Below are 17623 nucleotides of genomic sequence, written 5' to 3' on the forward strand. Positions count from 1 at the left end.
TAAGATTCAAGCCTTACATCTAATTAGTAAAATTCCAATCAAATGATATTCTCTCAGGAATAGTAGCTCACTTCATCAAAACCTGGTATAAAGCCTGCCATGCTGTAATTTCTGATTATTCAAGCATTTGCAAATATTTATTGAATAATTCACCCAATTAATCAGTTTTCTTTTTTATCCTAGCATCAACACACTAATCTAGATCTCAGATTATTTTCTAAATATCAAAGCTATTTTTCTAAATGAATCTAGTTTGCAATAATTCTCTGCCATCAAATAATATCAATGTGCTAAGAAAATTAGGATAAACACTTCAGATATTTTTGAGTTGCACACATTTTCCTGAGTTGAATTGTAAATTCTTAGATTCAGAAAATTAAGCAGTCCTTGCTGACCTGGATTTTTCATGGAAATTATGAATACAAACCTATTCACCTTTCTAACCAGTCTACACTGCCCTGAAGCAAACATGACTTGGATGAAATCTGATTTCCACTTGACCACTGGGTCATGGTTGTTTCTTAGGTAACCCTACCTTTCTGATAAACCACTTATCAATCATGGCCAAAACATTAGTTTTGACCATTCGTTGGGACTATGAATGGTTAAAACATAGTCAATTCAATTTTAACACAAACCAGTTCAACTCACCTTCCTCCTGTGTGTGGGCCTCATATCTATCTTAAACAACTTAAACATCAAAGACCTGATTGCGTTTTGTGATCACACTAAGAAAACAGACAATGGCGGAACACCTTTCTCTACAGCCACCACTCATGCCATGCCTTTAGATCCAAATGAAATGGTGACATTCCTCACAACTTAAAGAGATACTTTACATGACATTCCTCAAAACATATTATAAGTGGATGCAAATGACTTTAAAACAGAGTAATGTCATTCCCTCTGGAGGCAAGCTTGCATAGGATAGATCCTGACCTAGATATGAGGACAGTCTACTGGAAGACTTCTAGGAGAATGTCCACTTCACACCAAGAACTAGATACCTGTACTAATGTAACTTTAGAAGATGTTATACATTAGCTAATGGCCAGTGCCTCCATGGCCTTTTTAATATATTAAATTTAATGTGTAATATAAAATATGCATATATGCATGTATATGATATATAAGATTATCATATTATCATTATAACAGCTATAAGAATTTTTTTTCACAATGGATGAAAACAGTGAGGCTTTCTGAGCTATTTGGTTGGAGGCACTAAATTAGACAAATCTTTCGTGCCCCGTATCTCTAGCTTTCTATTGGTTTCCTCTTTGCGTAATTAAATTTTAGTTTAGTATATTGTATTTATAGGCAAAAATATCCTAACCCATCTAATTACGTGTCAACACATGCCTGAGAGGGAACCAGGAGGGATTTAATTTTAATTCAGAATCACAAGAAAATAAGCAAATGGATGAACTTATAATAAACAAGAGGAAGGATATATATTCACGGGGAACAGAGACGGGAAGATGTACTCTTCTCTATTTCACTATTCATGATGGCATAGATGCATTGCTGTCTGTATTTCCCCCACTCAGGACAGTTGTGAGCACAAGAAATAAACCAAAAAGTAACCATAGGACATGTCTAAAAGCTGAGCTGGGATACCAAGATGAAAGGGACACAACCACCAGGTATGTTACTTCTTCACTTCCAACAGGTTTCCCAAACCCATCACTTCTGATCTACGATGCAGACATGAAAGGCAGCTCAAGTGTGTCATTATTCTCCAGGACTCCTTTATGACTCCAGGTTGTCATTTTTAACGATTTCGAAAGAACACAATTTTGTTGAATAGAATAATAGTTGCCCGGGTTGGGAGGAGAATGTGAAGCCTGCAGAGGAGGAGAAGGTAGAAGACGGGAAGCATACAATGTGTGCACCGATCTCTGCTGTGACAAGCTGCTTTGTATATGGATGGAGGTGACGGTACCTTGTAGCAATGTGTGTGATGAACTTAGGACTGATACACAAACATACGTGTACACACAGGCACGAGTGTGCAAGGGTGCTGGAGTGGGATCAGAGAGGTGAACGAATCACCATCCTAGCTGCGGTACTATTCTATAACTGTGTGCACTGTAAGCACTATTGAGAACCTACTGAAGGATGCAGGGGATGGCTTTGCATCATCCTTACAACTGCAAGCAAATGTGCAGGGACTTGGTAAGTGTCTTAATTCAGAAACATTAGAAGACCAAAAGCAATCCTGTCCTTCAGCCTGACCTCTCTCCTTTCTATGTCTCACAACAGCCAGAATAGCTCTAGAAATGCCTAGGAAACTTGAGACCTCTCTGTTAAGGTCTTGGGGAACTCTATAAACTTGTTAACCTTCCTCAAAAGCATTTTTCTAAGTTTCTGATTTTTTTCTACCTAATTCTGGGAAACAGTTCTCCTCCCTTTCCCTTTCTTCCTTCCTCCCTTTCTCTTCTCTGTCTGTTTTCTCCCTCTGTATCCCTCTCTGTATTTACCTTCAGCTTTCCTCAGAGCCACATGCCATCTAAGAGTAGCAAGGCTATCTATCTATCTATCTATCTATCTATCTATCTATCTATCTATCTATCTATTTATCTATCTACCCTCTTCTGTTAACTCTTGGGTATTTTAGTGAAGTTAATTTACTCCTTGTAGGGAAAAACAGCCATGAGTATGAAGAGATAATGAAGGAAGCTTAGAGTGAACATTATAGCTGCAAACAAAACTGTGAAGTGCTGTGCTAATTAGGTGAAAAATCTGATAAGAGTCCTTAAAATGGCAATATTGAGGATCCCAGTTGGGTGATGTGCAATTTGTTACAATTTGTTCAATGTGAACCAATGTTTTAAAATATCCATAGGCTTTCATTGCAAGTGTATCAATCAATCATACTTTCTGTAAATCAAGAATCACATGCAAACCATCAGTGATGGAATTGGAGAGCATCACAAACAACTTACTCTTCCAGGGGGCCTTCATCTGAGGACTGGCCCTGTCCCTTTGTCAGCTCTGTCTGTCTTCTAGAGGGCCTTCATCTGAGGACTGGCCCCTGTTCCTTTGACAAGATTATCTGTCTGCCTTTTCCTTAAACACTGCAGAATCTTCTACATTGGTCCTGATGGAATAAAAGGAAGCAGAATGCATTCTTAAGAGCTAGCTCGGGACAGGCTGACTCCAGTGCTCCGCTAAGATTTTGTTCCCTAGTCTTCCTTCCTGGGAGGTCTTAGAGGAGACATTCCCACCACACATATCCTTCAAGAGAAAAATTAGGCAAACTGAAATTGTTTTCCTCTGAATATCACGTGACCTTTCAAATCCTGATATTTCAGATCCATGACAGTAAATTTATACATGCCAATTTGTTTTGAGAATAATAAAGTCAAATATATTATTATCTATTGTCCTCACTACTTGATCCATTTTTTTCTAAAGAATCTCTTGGCTTAAATAGAATGAGATCAAAAGTAAATAAATAAGGAAACAAGCTGAGGATCCTAGAGCTACAAATTCCCACTACCATTATATATGGAATCAACTTGATAATTTCTATTTTTTTGTCAACACTTAATACCTAAGCCTAATAATGATTTAAAACTAACAGAAATCACAAAACCAGTAAAGACAGTCATTTCATTCAGGGCCAAAGTGTGAACTGGAGTCATAATACTATGCAAAATAAAAAAGGTAGTGTAGAACTCTGCTTAAGGCTATAATTCAATAAGCCACACTGCCTCCTGAGGCTCTTCCATCTAGGTCCCTGTGGTTATTTCATTTATGACTTTTTGTCAATCTTTCTCTCAATTTATTTCTAAACCACTATTGACATCAGATCTAAAAATTGGATTTATGGAAAAACCCCAAAGGGCATGTTGATACCTGCTTTAAGGCCGTCAGAAAGGCCCGTTTCATAAATATGCTACACCCATGGCTGCAGCTCATTTTGAAAGGTTAATATGAGGCCAAAAATATCCAAAAATGATGTAATCTATTTATAAATTCGGCTAAAAATCCATAAAGTAAACCATACCTAGTAATTTTCTGTTGTCACTTTGTTTATTATAATTTTTGGTTCACTAGTATTGCAATATGCCACAATTATTTGAACCATATCTTTAATTAAGCACTAATAAAATATGAGTTAGACAGTTATTCCAACAGTTTTATTGCATAATTAGTGAATAAGTTAACAAAAGTCTGCACTGAGAGACTTCATATAAAATTTAGAATGTGCACACGAGTAAGGTGATTCAGAGGATAATCTCATCTTCCAAACAAAACTAAGCATTTTTTTTTCTGAGTCAGTTTTGCCATTTCTAGAAATAAGTTCCAAAGACAAGGAAATTAGTCAAATGTTCAAATAATTAACTTTGAAATCATAGAAGCAAAACTAAGTATGCATATCTGTGGTTTTCATTTTTGCACTGGCTCACATCTCTTCTGCCCAGTCTCATCAGCTGGAAGAACCCTTATAACAGAAAGATTCCAGAATACATGTGACAGACGAGGAACTATATTCAAGCCACATGCCACCTGAACTTCCTGCCCAGATGTCCCCCTTTTAGCAGGGAGATTGGATCCCTTGGTTGCAATTAACTACCTCTCTTGTCTGTCCTCTATTGACCTTTGACTCTGACCACAAGAACATTAATGCTTAATGATATGATGGAATAATAAATGCATTAAGACCTTTGCATTAAATTAATATTAAAGACAGAATTATTTTTATAGAAAATTCTCATGGTGTACAAAGGAAAAAGCACTGAGGCTTGGTAGAAGAAAGAGAATCTCTCATCCCACTAACTGGAGATATTGTGTTTATCATAAATTATCATATATATATATATATATATATATATATGTATATATATATATATATATCAGATAAGTAATAAAAGGTAGATATGTTAGTTTCAAGCAGAGTAAAGGTTGTTCCCACAAATTAGAATAATCTATTGAGGTAATTATATTATTTTTATACAAATATGATGATTAATTACTGGAGTGTAACTTCTTATATTAAAGGAATATTATATTTTGGGCTAATCCCACATTTAAATAATAATAATAATAATAATAATAATAATATATGTGTGTGTCAATATGTGTGTTTATTCATATGGTGGTATATGGGGGTATGTATACCTATGTTTGTGTGGAGGTAGAGGGGTATGCACATGTGTGCATGGGGGTGGGGGTATAAGGTGTTGTGGGACCAAATGTCAAAGTTTAGTGTCTTCCTCAATTGTTTTCCCATCTTATTTTTAGAGATAAATTCTCTCTTTATGAACCTAGAGCTTGCTGATTCAGCCAGGCTGGCTGGCCATCTCAAGCCCCAGGAATCCTCTGTTTCTATCTCCCCAGCACTGGGAACACCTAAACACATAGCACTGAGCCCAACTTTTCTTGGACGCTGGGCATGGAATCCTGGTCCCAAGACTTCAAGAGCAAGCATTTTGCTATATCATTTCTCCAGTTCTAAGATCAGTTTTCTTTGAATTAAAAAGAATGTTTTAAAACTTGTAAAATATATGCGGAACCACAAATAAGTAGTAGCAAGCAATTATCATGTATAAAGCACATTTTATTGCCTTCAATAATTAACACATTTAATCTTCACTATATAACAAACAAAATGATTGTTCCTGTTCTAAGCATGAGAGCTAAGGGTGCTGAGAAGTTCCAAGTTCACACAGCAGGTAAGAGGCTATAGGACCAGAACAGAGCTATAGGAGCTCAGGGAAGCTCTGACAGAAGGAAACGCATTAACTTGCAGTGAGAAAAGGAAAACCTTCACAGTTATGATCACAGAGATATCATAATATCATGCATCATCAATAACAGACCAAGAAGGACAGGCATGCCCGTGAAAACATGGGAAATCACGAAACGAGGAGCCCAGAAGTACGTGTGGAGCAAAGAGAAAAAAGTGAAACTGATCCCCACCCCTGACCCATCATTAAACGGATCCCCCACACCCCTCAAATGACACAAAAGATCAGCAAGCACATGGGTGATGTGTATATAAACTATAATTAACTGAAATAGCAAATAATAAAACATACTTACAATTATCCTTCTAGAAGTCTTACTAGGGGGAAAAAAGGATTTTAATCTAGAGGAGTGAAAAGAAGTGTTTCCCAGGAACTTCTATACAAAAGATTACACCAAGAGCTCCTCTAGGGAAGTTAGGTGAGCTAGAAAGAGGAATACATGCATGCTAAAGAGATTAGGTTACATAAAAGGTAAGTCTAAAGGAATCTAAAGTCTAAAGGGTTGACACCAGGCTGATCTCAGGTGTCAAAACATTGTCATTGCTAGGGAGCAATGAGATGATCTCCAAAGATTCTTCAAGAAATAAACTTAACCTCATACTTAGCTCACTCCTCATCACTTGAGACTCTCTGTGATTGAAATTTTGTTTTTACTGAGCTCTTCTTGGAAAAAAAATGGATGGTAAGTAAATTTTATTTAATAATGGAGTAGAAAACAATCCTGGCTCTTTGTACTGATTCCTTATATGAGTCAGTCTATGTCAAGTAAGTGTTTGAATTAAGCTTACAGGAGAGATAGCCAATGTAATGAACCCAGCAAATGTTGGGGGGGGGGGGATAAGAGAAAGTGAGGCTAAAAGTAAATAGGCAGGCGAATAATCTCTGAGTTCAATGTCAGCCTCATCTACATAGCAAGCTCCAGGCCAGCCAGATTGATATAATGAGACTCCATCTCAAAAAGGAAACCAAGCAAATCCACCAAGAAGAACATGTGGGTTTTCTCATCACTCATGCCTATTTTCTACTATATGTCATTAAGGATATACAAACTAAATAATGTGGGAGAAATACAGCTTAAGGTGCAAAATTAAGCACTAAGAAATGAAACCAGTAGAAATTGACTAATCAGACAAATGGTAGGAAGACATAGAATATAATAATTATGTCATTTCTAAAGAGATGGGAAAGTCCAAATTTAGAAAATTTAAATAATATGTTTTATTAATACTTTGTGAACTTCAGACACCATATTTCAAACATATTCATCTTTATTCCTTCCTTAATCTCCTCCCACATCTACCCTCTCCCTCCTACTCTCTTCGAACTTGTCTCTTTCCTGGGTGGGTGGGGAGAGACCATCTCACAGCGGATGTGCTGACCCTCCAGCTTCTACGATCCCTCCATCCTTTTATGAAAACTACTACAGAGAAAATGTAAGCAATGGCTGTCAAAATAAAAGGTACTTCTTTTATTTTGTCTCCTAGATTCTGTGTTTAGGAATTTATATCACAGATGTACTTAAACACATTGGAGAAATACTACTATTAACAGGAAAAATATCTGATGCACTATAAATGCCCATCTGGGTAAGATAATTAAATTTAAAGTAATGGAATGCTCTCTACTTTTAAAATATGTTATACACACACACGTGCACACACAAATATGTAAAATAGCATATTTGTGAATTTTAAATATAGAAAAATGGCACTTGCTGTCATGTATAAAACTACCTCTGAAAGGAAAATATGCTTTATTTGGGCATTGCTTTGGAACACATAGATATATAAATAACTGATAATTTAGTTGCCTCCATGAAATGATGCTAGGCAGATGACACTGTATTTCTTTACTTTTTAAAAATATTTTGACAAGTATGTATTTTTTCCCATGGTAATTCTAAATCTTTTTTTTTAATTAGGTATTTTCTTCATTTACATTTACAATGCTATCCCAAAAGTTCCCCATACCCTCCCCCTGTCCCCTACCCACCCACTCCCACTTCTTGGCCCTGGTATTCCCCTGTACTGAGGCATATAAAGTTTGCAAGACCAATGGGCCTCTCTTTCCACTGATGGCCAACTAGGCCATCTTTTGATACATATGCAGCTAGAGTCAAGAGCTCTGGGGTACTGGTTAGTTCATATTGTTGTTCCACCTATAGGGTTGCAGACCCCTTTAGCTCTTTGGGTACTTTCTCTAGCTCCTCCATTGGGGGCCCTGTGATCAAACCAATAGCTGACTGTGAGCATCCACTTCTGTATTGGCTAGGCACCGGCATAGCCTCACAAGAGACAGCTATATCTGGGTCCTTTCAGCAAAATCTTGCTAGTGTATGCAATGGTGTCAGCGTTTGGAGGCTGATTATGGGATGGATCCCCGGGTATGACAGTCTCTAGATGGTCCATCCTTTCGTCTCAGCTCCAAACTTTGTCTCAGTAAGTCCTTCCATGGGTGTTTTGTTCTCATTTCTAAGAAGGGGCAAAGTGTCCACACTTTGGTCTTAGTTCTTCTTGAGTTTCATGTGTTTTTCACCTTGTATCTTGTACCTTGTGTTTTATTCATAGTTTACAGGGAAGGCTGGCAGATTTTATTTTAAGTGAACAGGACATGAAAATGTGGATAGAAGTTAGTATATCAAAACACAAAATAGTATTTTAAGGGAAATGAGATTAAAAAAAACAACAACTATGAGGGCTTAGTTCAGATTAGGGATAAAAGTAAGAACTTGTAGAAAGAACAATTAGAGGAAAATAGAATGAAGAAAAAGAAATGTAGCCCCAAAATACGTGCCAGTTGGAAACTGCATTCAGCTACTCACATCCGAGTCAGGTCAGGGGAACCTGAGTGTGCACTCAAGCTCATTGCCACTGTGGGACAAGAATCGGAGAAGGCAAAGCAGTCCTCTCAAGCTGCAAGCTGAGTAGATTTTCCCTCAATTTCCACCCAGTGACTACAGTCCCTCACCCTTCCACCCACCTACATTGGCCACTGGAGGTGGTATATATGAAGTCCTCCATATTGCTACCCAACTACACCAAGCAGAGGGCTTTTCAAGGGTGGGGGTGGGGGGGCATCTACTAAAATTGAGGGAACTGGAAAATACTGGAAACTACTCCAATGGTACTCACCTCCGTAGTTTTCACTTTCAGTTTTTACTAAGGGTAAGCCTTGAATCTACTGGAAAATATGGATAATAAATGCTATGGGGTTGTTGACAAGGCAGGTTCATGCTTCAGTCAATGTGTGTCTATCCCCACCCCCTGCCCTGCTTGACCCCTGCACACACACACACACACACACACACACACACACACACACACTCCATCTAGCGTAAGGTAGCCTGAATTGTGGTCCCAGCCAAGAAAGCTGGATTGGAATAAAGCTGTCCTGGTTTTAATGTCCTCTTGGGAGGCTCTCATCTCCCTGTTTTCCAAATATATTCCTCGAGCCCAATTAAGTCTAAGCATTCACTTATTTCTAATGTTTTATTGGTTATTGGCTTTAGCTCATTTCCTCCTGTAAATACAGGGAAATGGTGCCTCTATAGACTCCATAGGCAAAGGAAGACTGATAATAACTTAGGATCATGGGGCAGCTGTCCCCACACAGGGGCCACACGGGGCATAGACAGCTTGGAATGGCACACCAAGATGGCCGCTCGGCCAATAGGGAAGCCCCAGGGCCCAGTGAGTTAGAAGATGGAGGGAAGCTGGGGTAGCCCTGAGCCAGGAGATATGGAGATGCCAGTGAAAGCATCTCAGAGAAGTGATAGAGTGTCCAACGAAAACAGATGTTAAGAAGACATGCTCTCTCTTCTCTCTCTCTCTCTCTTTAAGATGTTCCTTTGGTTCAAGCAAAGCTGGATTTATAAGGCATCCCAGTATTTAAATGGAATCACCACGGCTTTTAATTAATTAAATTCATAAGATCAACATACTGCTATGTATACACTTAAAGTAGAATGGCACGAGATTTAACAGAAAATAAGTTGGACTCCACATGTCAACTGCCAGGCTCTGTGGCAAACTCTACAGGACCCCAAAGAGCAGACACAGTCAGGCTTGCTGTATCCATTGTTATTCAAAACTTGTTATCAGGAGCAGTCAAACCTCCAAATGAAGCCCTTAGCAAGTACAAGCTATAAAAAGCGCTGGCTTGTCACTAAGAGAATATGAACAAGTTTAGCACATCTCCTTTTCCACACTTGAAGTTTGCAAATGAGACTGTGAGGTGATTATCAAGGGAATTTTTAGGAAGATAGCATGCTCTCTAAATCTTTTTATCCAGGCGTGATACACAAATGTGCCATATATCTTTCCTATAATTAAGTAAACTGCTCCCTTGCCTCGGAGTTTCTCACCAACAACTGACACCTACATGATCTTTCTGGAAGAGGAAAAAAAATATAAAGATTTCTTTATTGCCAAGCAAACTTTGAGGAACTGGGCATTTTAATGGATTGTTCTGGTAGTAAAATATTTGAGCAAATACTTTTTCAATATATTTCTTTTTCTACAACCTTCTTAATTATTGTTTAGAATTGTACTTACACTGCCTTAAGGGCTGAGTTCTTTTCTGTTCAGTTAATAACTTATACCCAAGAGAAAACAAAAAGAGCCGCTGAGGGAAGATTGATAAGTATAAGAGAATATAAAGTGACCGAGGAAAAACATCTGAAAAATTATTTGCAGTTACTTCTTTACCAAACCTACCACAAGAATACACTAGTTCTAACAATGTCTCCAAATTCGAACTGTCTAAAGTAAGATGGAAGGCTACTTGGAGTTGTATGTGGCCATCAATTTGCCCTCCGTTCTTGAGCACTGCCTAGGCTAATTACTGCCTAGGCTTGTATATGAGAATAATTGGGGGGAAGTTAGTTTCCACATGTACAAAGGGGAAAACATTTAGATTATTAGGTAGTCCGGTAATGGGGAATGCTCCTCTGAAAGAGTTAGATGAGGCCATGCAGGGAAACTGGGAAAAGAAATGTAATTCCAGATACCAGAAGTGGCAAATCAGCTGTATTCTGGTCTGATTTACTATGCTTTTAGCACCAAGGATGGTGGGAAGTTGCCGGAGAGTAACCAGTTTTAGATGAAGTAGTGATGGCAGGTGAGGTCAGGAGAATCAGATATAAGCCACATTAAGACAAACCATAAATGCTGGCTATAGGACCATGGAGTTTATCTTAAGCGAAATGCAGAGATCTCTTTAGCGGAAATGCAGTGAGATGATTGAAAAGAGGAAAATACACGTTCAAGTAAGAGCAGAGCTCAGGGAACAGTCAATGAAGCTTCAGGATCAGTGTGGTTAGGGTAATCTGATTCTGCTGGCATTAAGTTCATCTTGAAAACACAATTCATGCTTCGAAGTACAAAGTGGGCAACCTGTAAAGGGGCATACAACAACCACCTCCCAGCCACGATTGTCTGCAAGCACCCAGGCCCTCTCCATGCTGGTGACCGACATGACAATGGACTGACACTCTACATCTTTTCTGTGATGCTTGAACATTTTCAAATATACTTCTATTCCCCCACTACAATTCTCATATAGCAAGCTACACATTTGATGTACAGTGACCCATTTTGCTTTCACTTTTAAACAAAACACCTTGGAGAGACCTCTCTATTACTGCATAACACACATCCTCAATCGATTTTATTTAAGTAGTACATATATTTTCCAGCATGGATACCGACCCATAGTTTATTTAACCAGTCTCCAATGGCTGAATATTTGAATTGTTTTTATGCTACAATAAATAACTCTGCATGTGTTTTATGGTGCAGCTTGCCAGTTCTGTATACCAAATTCCAGTCCTATCATCTATACTACGTAGAGCAAACTATCCGAAAGTTCGTTCTATGAACTGACACTTTGGGTGTAGCTCAACAGAAATCGGAGGTAATTCTCAGCTGGAAGGTTCTTCTGTTCCATGAGAAAGAACTGATATTTCCCAACTCTCCTGACAGACAGGTCAGTGGGATGATGCAGATGCCCGGATTATGTACCTCACTCCTTAGGAAGGACAGTTAGAGGATGGCCATTACTCAGAGTAACCCCTACCCAGAGTCAGTTCACAAGATCACTGTTCACCTTCTTCTGCACAAGTTACCTTACCATTCCTTTAACCTTACCAGACAATATTGCTTTGAAACCCAGAACTTTATCAGATCCAGCAGAAGCAAACTTTATCAGATCCAGCAGAAGCACTGTTTATGTTCCTTGGTGGAGTTATAGGAGAATGGGTATTTCACATCTAAAGACTTTGAACAAGAATAAAAACATCCCTTCTTTCCAACATAGAAAACACTTCAACCAATAACATAGAAAACCCCAAAGAACAGCAGTAAATCATCTCATTCAAAAATGAGAACTTAAGAAAGTACATCTGTCAGTGTCTTAATTAAGAGGTAGTTTTACATTTTTTTAAAATATATGCCTTCTTTTTATTTAATCTTTTATTTTTTACACTCCAGATTTTATTCTCCTCCTGGTCCACCCTCTGAGGGTTCCACATCCCATACCTCCTCCCTGCTCCCCGGTCTCCATGAGGATATCCCCACCCTCCCACCCCCACCTCAGGAGACCTCTAAACTCCAGTCTCTTGAGGGTTAGGTGCATCATCTCTGACTGAGGCCAGACCTGGCAGTTGTCTGCTGTATATGTGTTGGGGGCCTCATATCAGCTGGTGTATGCTTCCTGTTTGGTGGTCCAATGTCTGAGAGATCTTGGGGGTCCAGGTTAATTGAGACTGCTCCTCAATTAATTAATTAATTAATTGATCACCCTCCTTCTCAGAGATAATTTTACATCGAGAATACAGTTTCCTGGTAATCTTTGCTTCATCTGGTTCAAGAGAACTCACTCTATTCATTCTTTAGTGTCTATAAGAAATAATTCCATTTTTGATACTGGCTAACATTTCCCTTTTCCTCCCAGTGGTAGCTCTGAGAGGGTTCAAGGGCTGTTTCTTGTTCTGAAATGCTTCTAGCTCCTTGCATTTCTGGTTCATTATATCAATGCAATACTTTAGCAATCTTCATGAAATTCCTATGAATCCTAGTAAGGCTTATTATACTATCCCCTAAACCACACCATAAATCTTGCAAGACAGATTGTTTCAGTTTCAGGGTAGCTTAGGATGCTTTGGGAAGTCCCATTTTAAAACCCTGGAAACCTTTTCGTCTAGTTTAGAACTTCAATGAGACATGCCCCCTAAATCTTTGTGACATTTTAATAAAAGATGTTGTGGGTATTTCCTTGAGGCAACCTTTATCTTATAGTGATTTTCAGTTTTGAAAAGCTTATACAGAAGCTAGGAATAAGTTGTATATGCAAATAACAAGCCCAAAACTAGTACACTTTACCCAAATTTAGCTGCAAAATTGATCACTTTGTTTTGTATATCAATTTTCTCTGTGATTATCATGAGGATAAAGGATAAAACACTGAGATTATTTTTCTAACACTAAGAAAAAATTTCGGGCACATTCACCAATTAGTAAAAGATATCCTTCTTTATAATGTTCTTTATATTCTTCTTTATAGATTTATTTTACTTTTATTTGGGGGTGTGCGTGTGCATGTTTGTGTGTGTGGGGGGGGGTGGTATGGACAAAATTTGGAGAAACTGGAGCTTCCATGAACTGCTGGTGACAGAGAAAATTTGTGTAGTCAGTAAGTGACTTGCCTGTTTCTCAAAAACTCAACTACAGAGTTAACATATGATACACATCTTTATACTGTGATGAGATCTAAGATAACTGAAAACATACATCCACACAAAAAGAATGTAAGCCTTATTCATAATAGCCTCCACATGGAAACAACTCCAATTCTCATCAGCTAGAGGAGTGCAATTAATAAAAATGAGTAGCATTCATCCATAGGACACTAAACCAAGAAGAGATGAAGTACAAATCCATGCTGCAAAACCCATGGACCTTGAAAGTCTTACTGCAAATAGAACAAGAGAGACATAATATGAGATATTCAATAGGAGAATGTTTATAGCAGTTTCAAAGTGACTGAGCAAAAGAGCAAACCAATTCACAACAATAAAAGAACTTCTAGGGGAATCATCATCCCTGACCTCAAGCTATATTACAGAGCAATAGTGATAAAGAAAAAAACTGTATGGTATTTATACAGAGACAGACAGGTCAATCAATGGAATAGAATTGAAGACCCAGAAATAAACCCACACACCTATGGACACTTGATCTTTGACAAAGAAGCCAAAACCATACACTGAAAAAAAAGAAAGAATCTTCAACAAATGGTGATGGTCTAACTGCCAATCTGCATGAGGACAAATGCAAATTGATCAGTATTTATTTCCTTGTATTTATGTCCTTAGGCTTTTAAAGCTCAAGTCTAAGTGGATCAAGGACCTCAACATAAAACCAAATATACAAAATCTAATAGAAGAGAAAGTGGGAAATAGCCTCAAACACATTGGCACAGGGGAAGTTTCCTGAACAAAACACCAATGGCTCAGGCTCTAAGATCAACAATTGACAAATGAGACCTGATGAAACTGAAAAGGTTCTATAAGGCAAAGGGCACTGCCCATAGGACAAACATCAATCTATAGACTGGGAAAGCATCTTTACTAACCCTACATCTGATAGAGGGCCAATATCCAAAATGTACAAAGAACTCAAGAAGCTTGACTCCAGAAAACCAAATAACCCAAGTTTAAAAAAAAAAAAAAAGGCAACAGAGCTAAAAAAAGAATTCTCAACTTAGAAATCTCAAAATCTCAAATGGCCAAAAAGCAGCTAAAGAAATGTTCACTTTCTTCAGTGATCAGGAAAATCAAAATCAAAATGGCCGTGAGATTCCAAGTTACACCAATCAGAATGGCTAAGATCAAAAATTCAGGTGACCACACATGCTGTTGAGAATATAGAGAAAGAGAAGAGAAACACTCCTCATTGACAGAGGAAATACAAATTGATACAATCATTCTGGAAATCAATCTGGTGGTTCCTTAGAAAAGTGGAAATAGTTCTACCTGAAGACCCAGCTATAACACTCCTGAGCATATACCCAAAAGATGCTATACCATATCACAAAAACACATGCTCCACTATGTTCATAGTAGCCTTATTTATAATAGCCAGAAGCTGGAAACAATCCCGATGTCCCTCAACCAAAGATACAAAAATATGGTACATTTACACCATGGACTACTACTTAGCTATTAAAAATGAGGACAACACGAATTTTGCAGGCAAATGGTTAGAACTTGAAAATATTATACTGAGTGAGGTAACCCAGTCCCAAAAGGACACACATGGTGTGTACTCACTGATAAGTGGATATTAGCCAAACAGTTTAGAATACTCATGATACAACTCACAGACCATATAAGGTCTTAAGAAAGAAGGCCCATGTGGATGCTTCAATCCCACTTAGAAGGAGGAACAAAATAATCCTAGGAGGCAGAGGGAGGGAGGGAGGGACCTAGGTGGAAGGGGGGGGGGGGGGTTAGGAGGCAGTGCCAGTTATGGGGAGGGGGGACAGGAGACAAACCCAGAAGTCCAGGAGAATGAATAGAAATATGTAGCAGTGTGAGGAGCGGACTGGGGGCGGGGGGGGGGGGGCACTAGAAAGCTCCAGACACCAGGGATATGAGAGGCTCTGAGGACCCAATGGCGATGGCATTAACCAAAATGCCCAACAGTAGGGAGATGGAACCTGAAGAGGCCACCTTCATTAGATAGATATGGCCCATAGTTGAGGGATGGGGCTACCCACCCATCTCAAACATTTTGGCCCAGAATTGTTCCTGTCTAAAGGAAATACAGGGACAAACGTGGAGCAGAGACTGAAGGAAAGGCCATACAGTAACCAGCCCAACGTGGGATCCATCCCATACACAGGCACCAAACTTGAACACTATTGCTGATGCTACGATGTGTTTGCAGACAGGAGTCTGGTGTGGCTGTCCTCTGAGAGGCTCTACCAGCACCTGACCAAGACAAACACAGACACTTACAGCCAACTATTGGACTGAGCCCGGGGACCCCTATGGAAGAGTTAGGGCAAGGACTGAAGGACTTTAAGGGGATTACAACCTCATAGGAAGAACAACAGCATCAACTAACCATACCCCTCAAAGCTCTCAGGGACTAAGCCATCAACCAAAGAACATACATCAGCTGGTCAGTGCCTCCCACTGGTATGTAGAAGAGGACTGCCTTTTCTGTCTTCAGTAGGAGGGTAGGCACTTGATCCTGTGAAGGCTTGATGCCCTAGAGAAAGGAGACGCTAGAGGGGTGAGGTGGGGGTGGGTGGGTATGTGAGGGAGCACCCTTTTAGAGGTGAAGGGGAGGGAGAATGGGGTGATGTACTTGTGGAGGGGGAGACAACATTTGAAATGTAAGTAAATAAAATAATTAATAAAAAAGAAAGTATTCAATAGATAGAATCCCAAATTTAGCATATAGCTAGATTTCCATTTTAAAACCTGATGACCATAGAATGTAATATTCTTGTGTTTGGTAAAATGGAATAATGCATAAATAAAATGGAATCAAGCGTTTTTTTTTTCTGGGGAAAAAAGAAATGATTGCTGTTGGGTTTTTTTTTTTCATTCATTTTTTATGTATTTACTTCACATCCTATCTCAGCTTCCCCCTCCTTCTCTCCTCCAGGCTCTTCTTCTCACCCTCCCGCCTCTCCTATACTCTACTTTTGTACTCCTAAGAGAAGGGAAGGCTTCCCATGGATATTATTCCACCTTGACATATCAAGTTGCAGTAAGACTAGGTGCATCTTCTATTGAGGCTAGACAAGGCAGCCCAGGTAGAAGGCAACAGAGTCAGAGACAGCCCCTCTCCCTGTTATTAGGGTCCCACATGAAGACCAAGCTGCACATCTGTTACATATATATAGGGGCCTAGGTCTGTCCCCTCTACACTTCCTGGTTGGTCATTTAGTTTCTGTGAGTTCATATAGGCCCAAGTTAGTTTATTCTATAGGGTTGTGTGTGTGTGTGTGTGTGTGTGTGTGTGTGTGTGTGTGTGTGTGTTGTTGTTGTTGTTGTTGTTGTTGTTGTTGTTGTTGTTGTTCTTGACTAGCTAAGACTCCTAGCAATGGGTATTTGGAATCTGAATTAGCAACCTCCTGGAACCAGACAAGATTCTCTTAGAAACGCCAAGCAAGCCACAGAAACTTCTACCCACAATTTTTCTTGCCTACAATGTTCAGGAGTAAAGGAGAAGGAATTGAAGGAATGGCCAACAAACCCTTGGCCCAAGTTGAGACCCATGCCAGGAGAGAGGCCATGCCTGACTATTAACAATATTCTGCTACACGTGCAGACAGGAGCCTAGCAAAACTATCTTCTGAGAGGCTTCATCCAGCAGCTGATGGAAACAGATGCAGAGAATCACAGCCAAACATTAGGCAGAACTTGGGGGATCATTTGGAAGTGGGGAAGGAAGGACTGCTGGAGTCATATAAGTCAAGGATACCACAAGGAAGCCTACAGAATTAACTAACTAGCTATTCATTTGATTCTGCTGAGATAAAGGTATTCTGAAATCATCAGTGATCATTGTCAACTCTGTGAATTAATTAAAAACTAGTGTATTAGTTGTACATTTTAATAGTGTGGATTTTATGGCATGTGACTTGGATCTTAGTAAGTAACTAAAATAACATCCAAAACGAAGTGAGTTATAGTCACAACACTGATGAAACATGAAAATATAGAATTTGAAGATATTTATTACAAAAGACTATGCATCTCCTTTTTTGGTAAATCTTAGACATGAGAAAATATTTAAGATGGGATAGATAGATAACATTACAGGAAATCATATAGCTGTAAGGGTAAC

Source organism: Mus musculus, chromosome 14 (genome assembly GCF_000001635.26).
Source record: "Mus musculus strain C57BL/6J chromosome 14, GRCm38.p6 C57BL/6J".
In the NCBI taxonomy this organism is placed as follows: domain Eukaryota; kingdom Metazoa; phylum Chordata; class Mammalia; order Rodentia; family Muridae; genus Mus; species Mus musculus.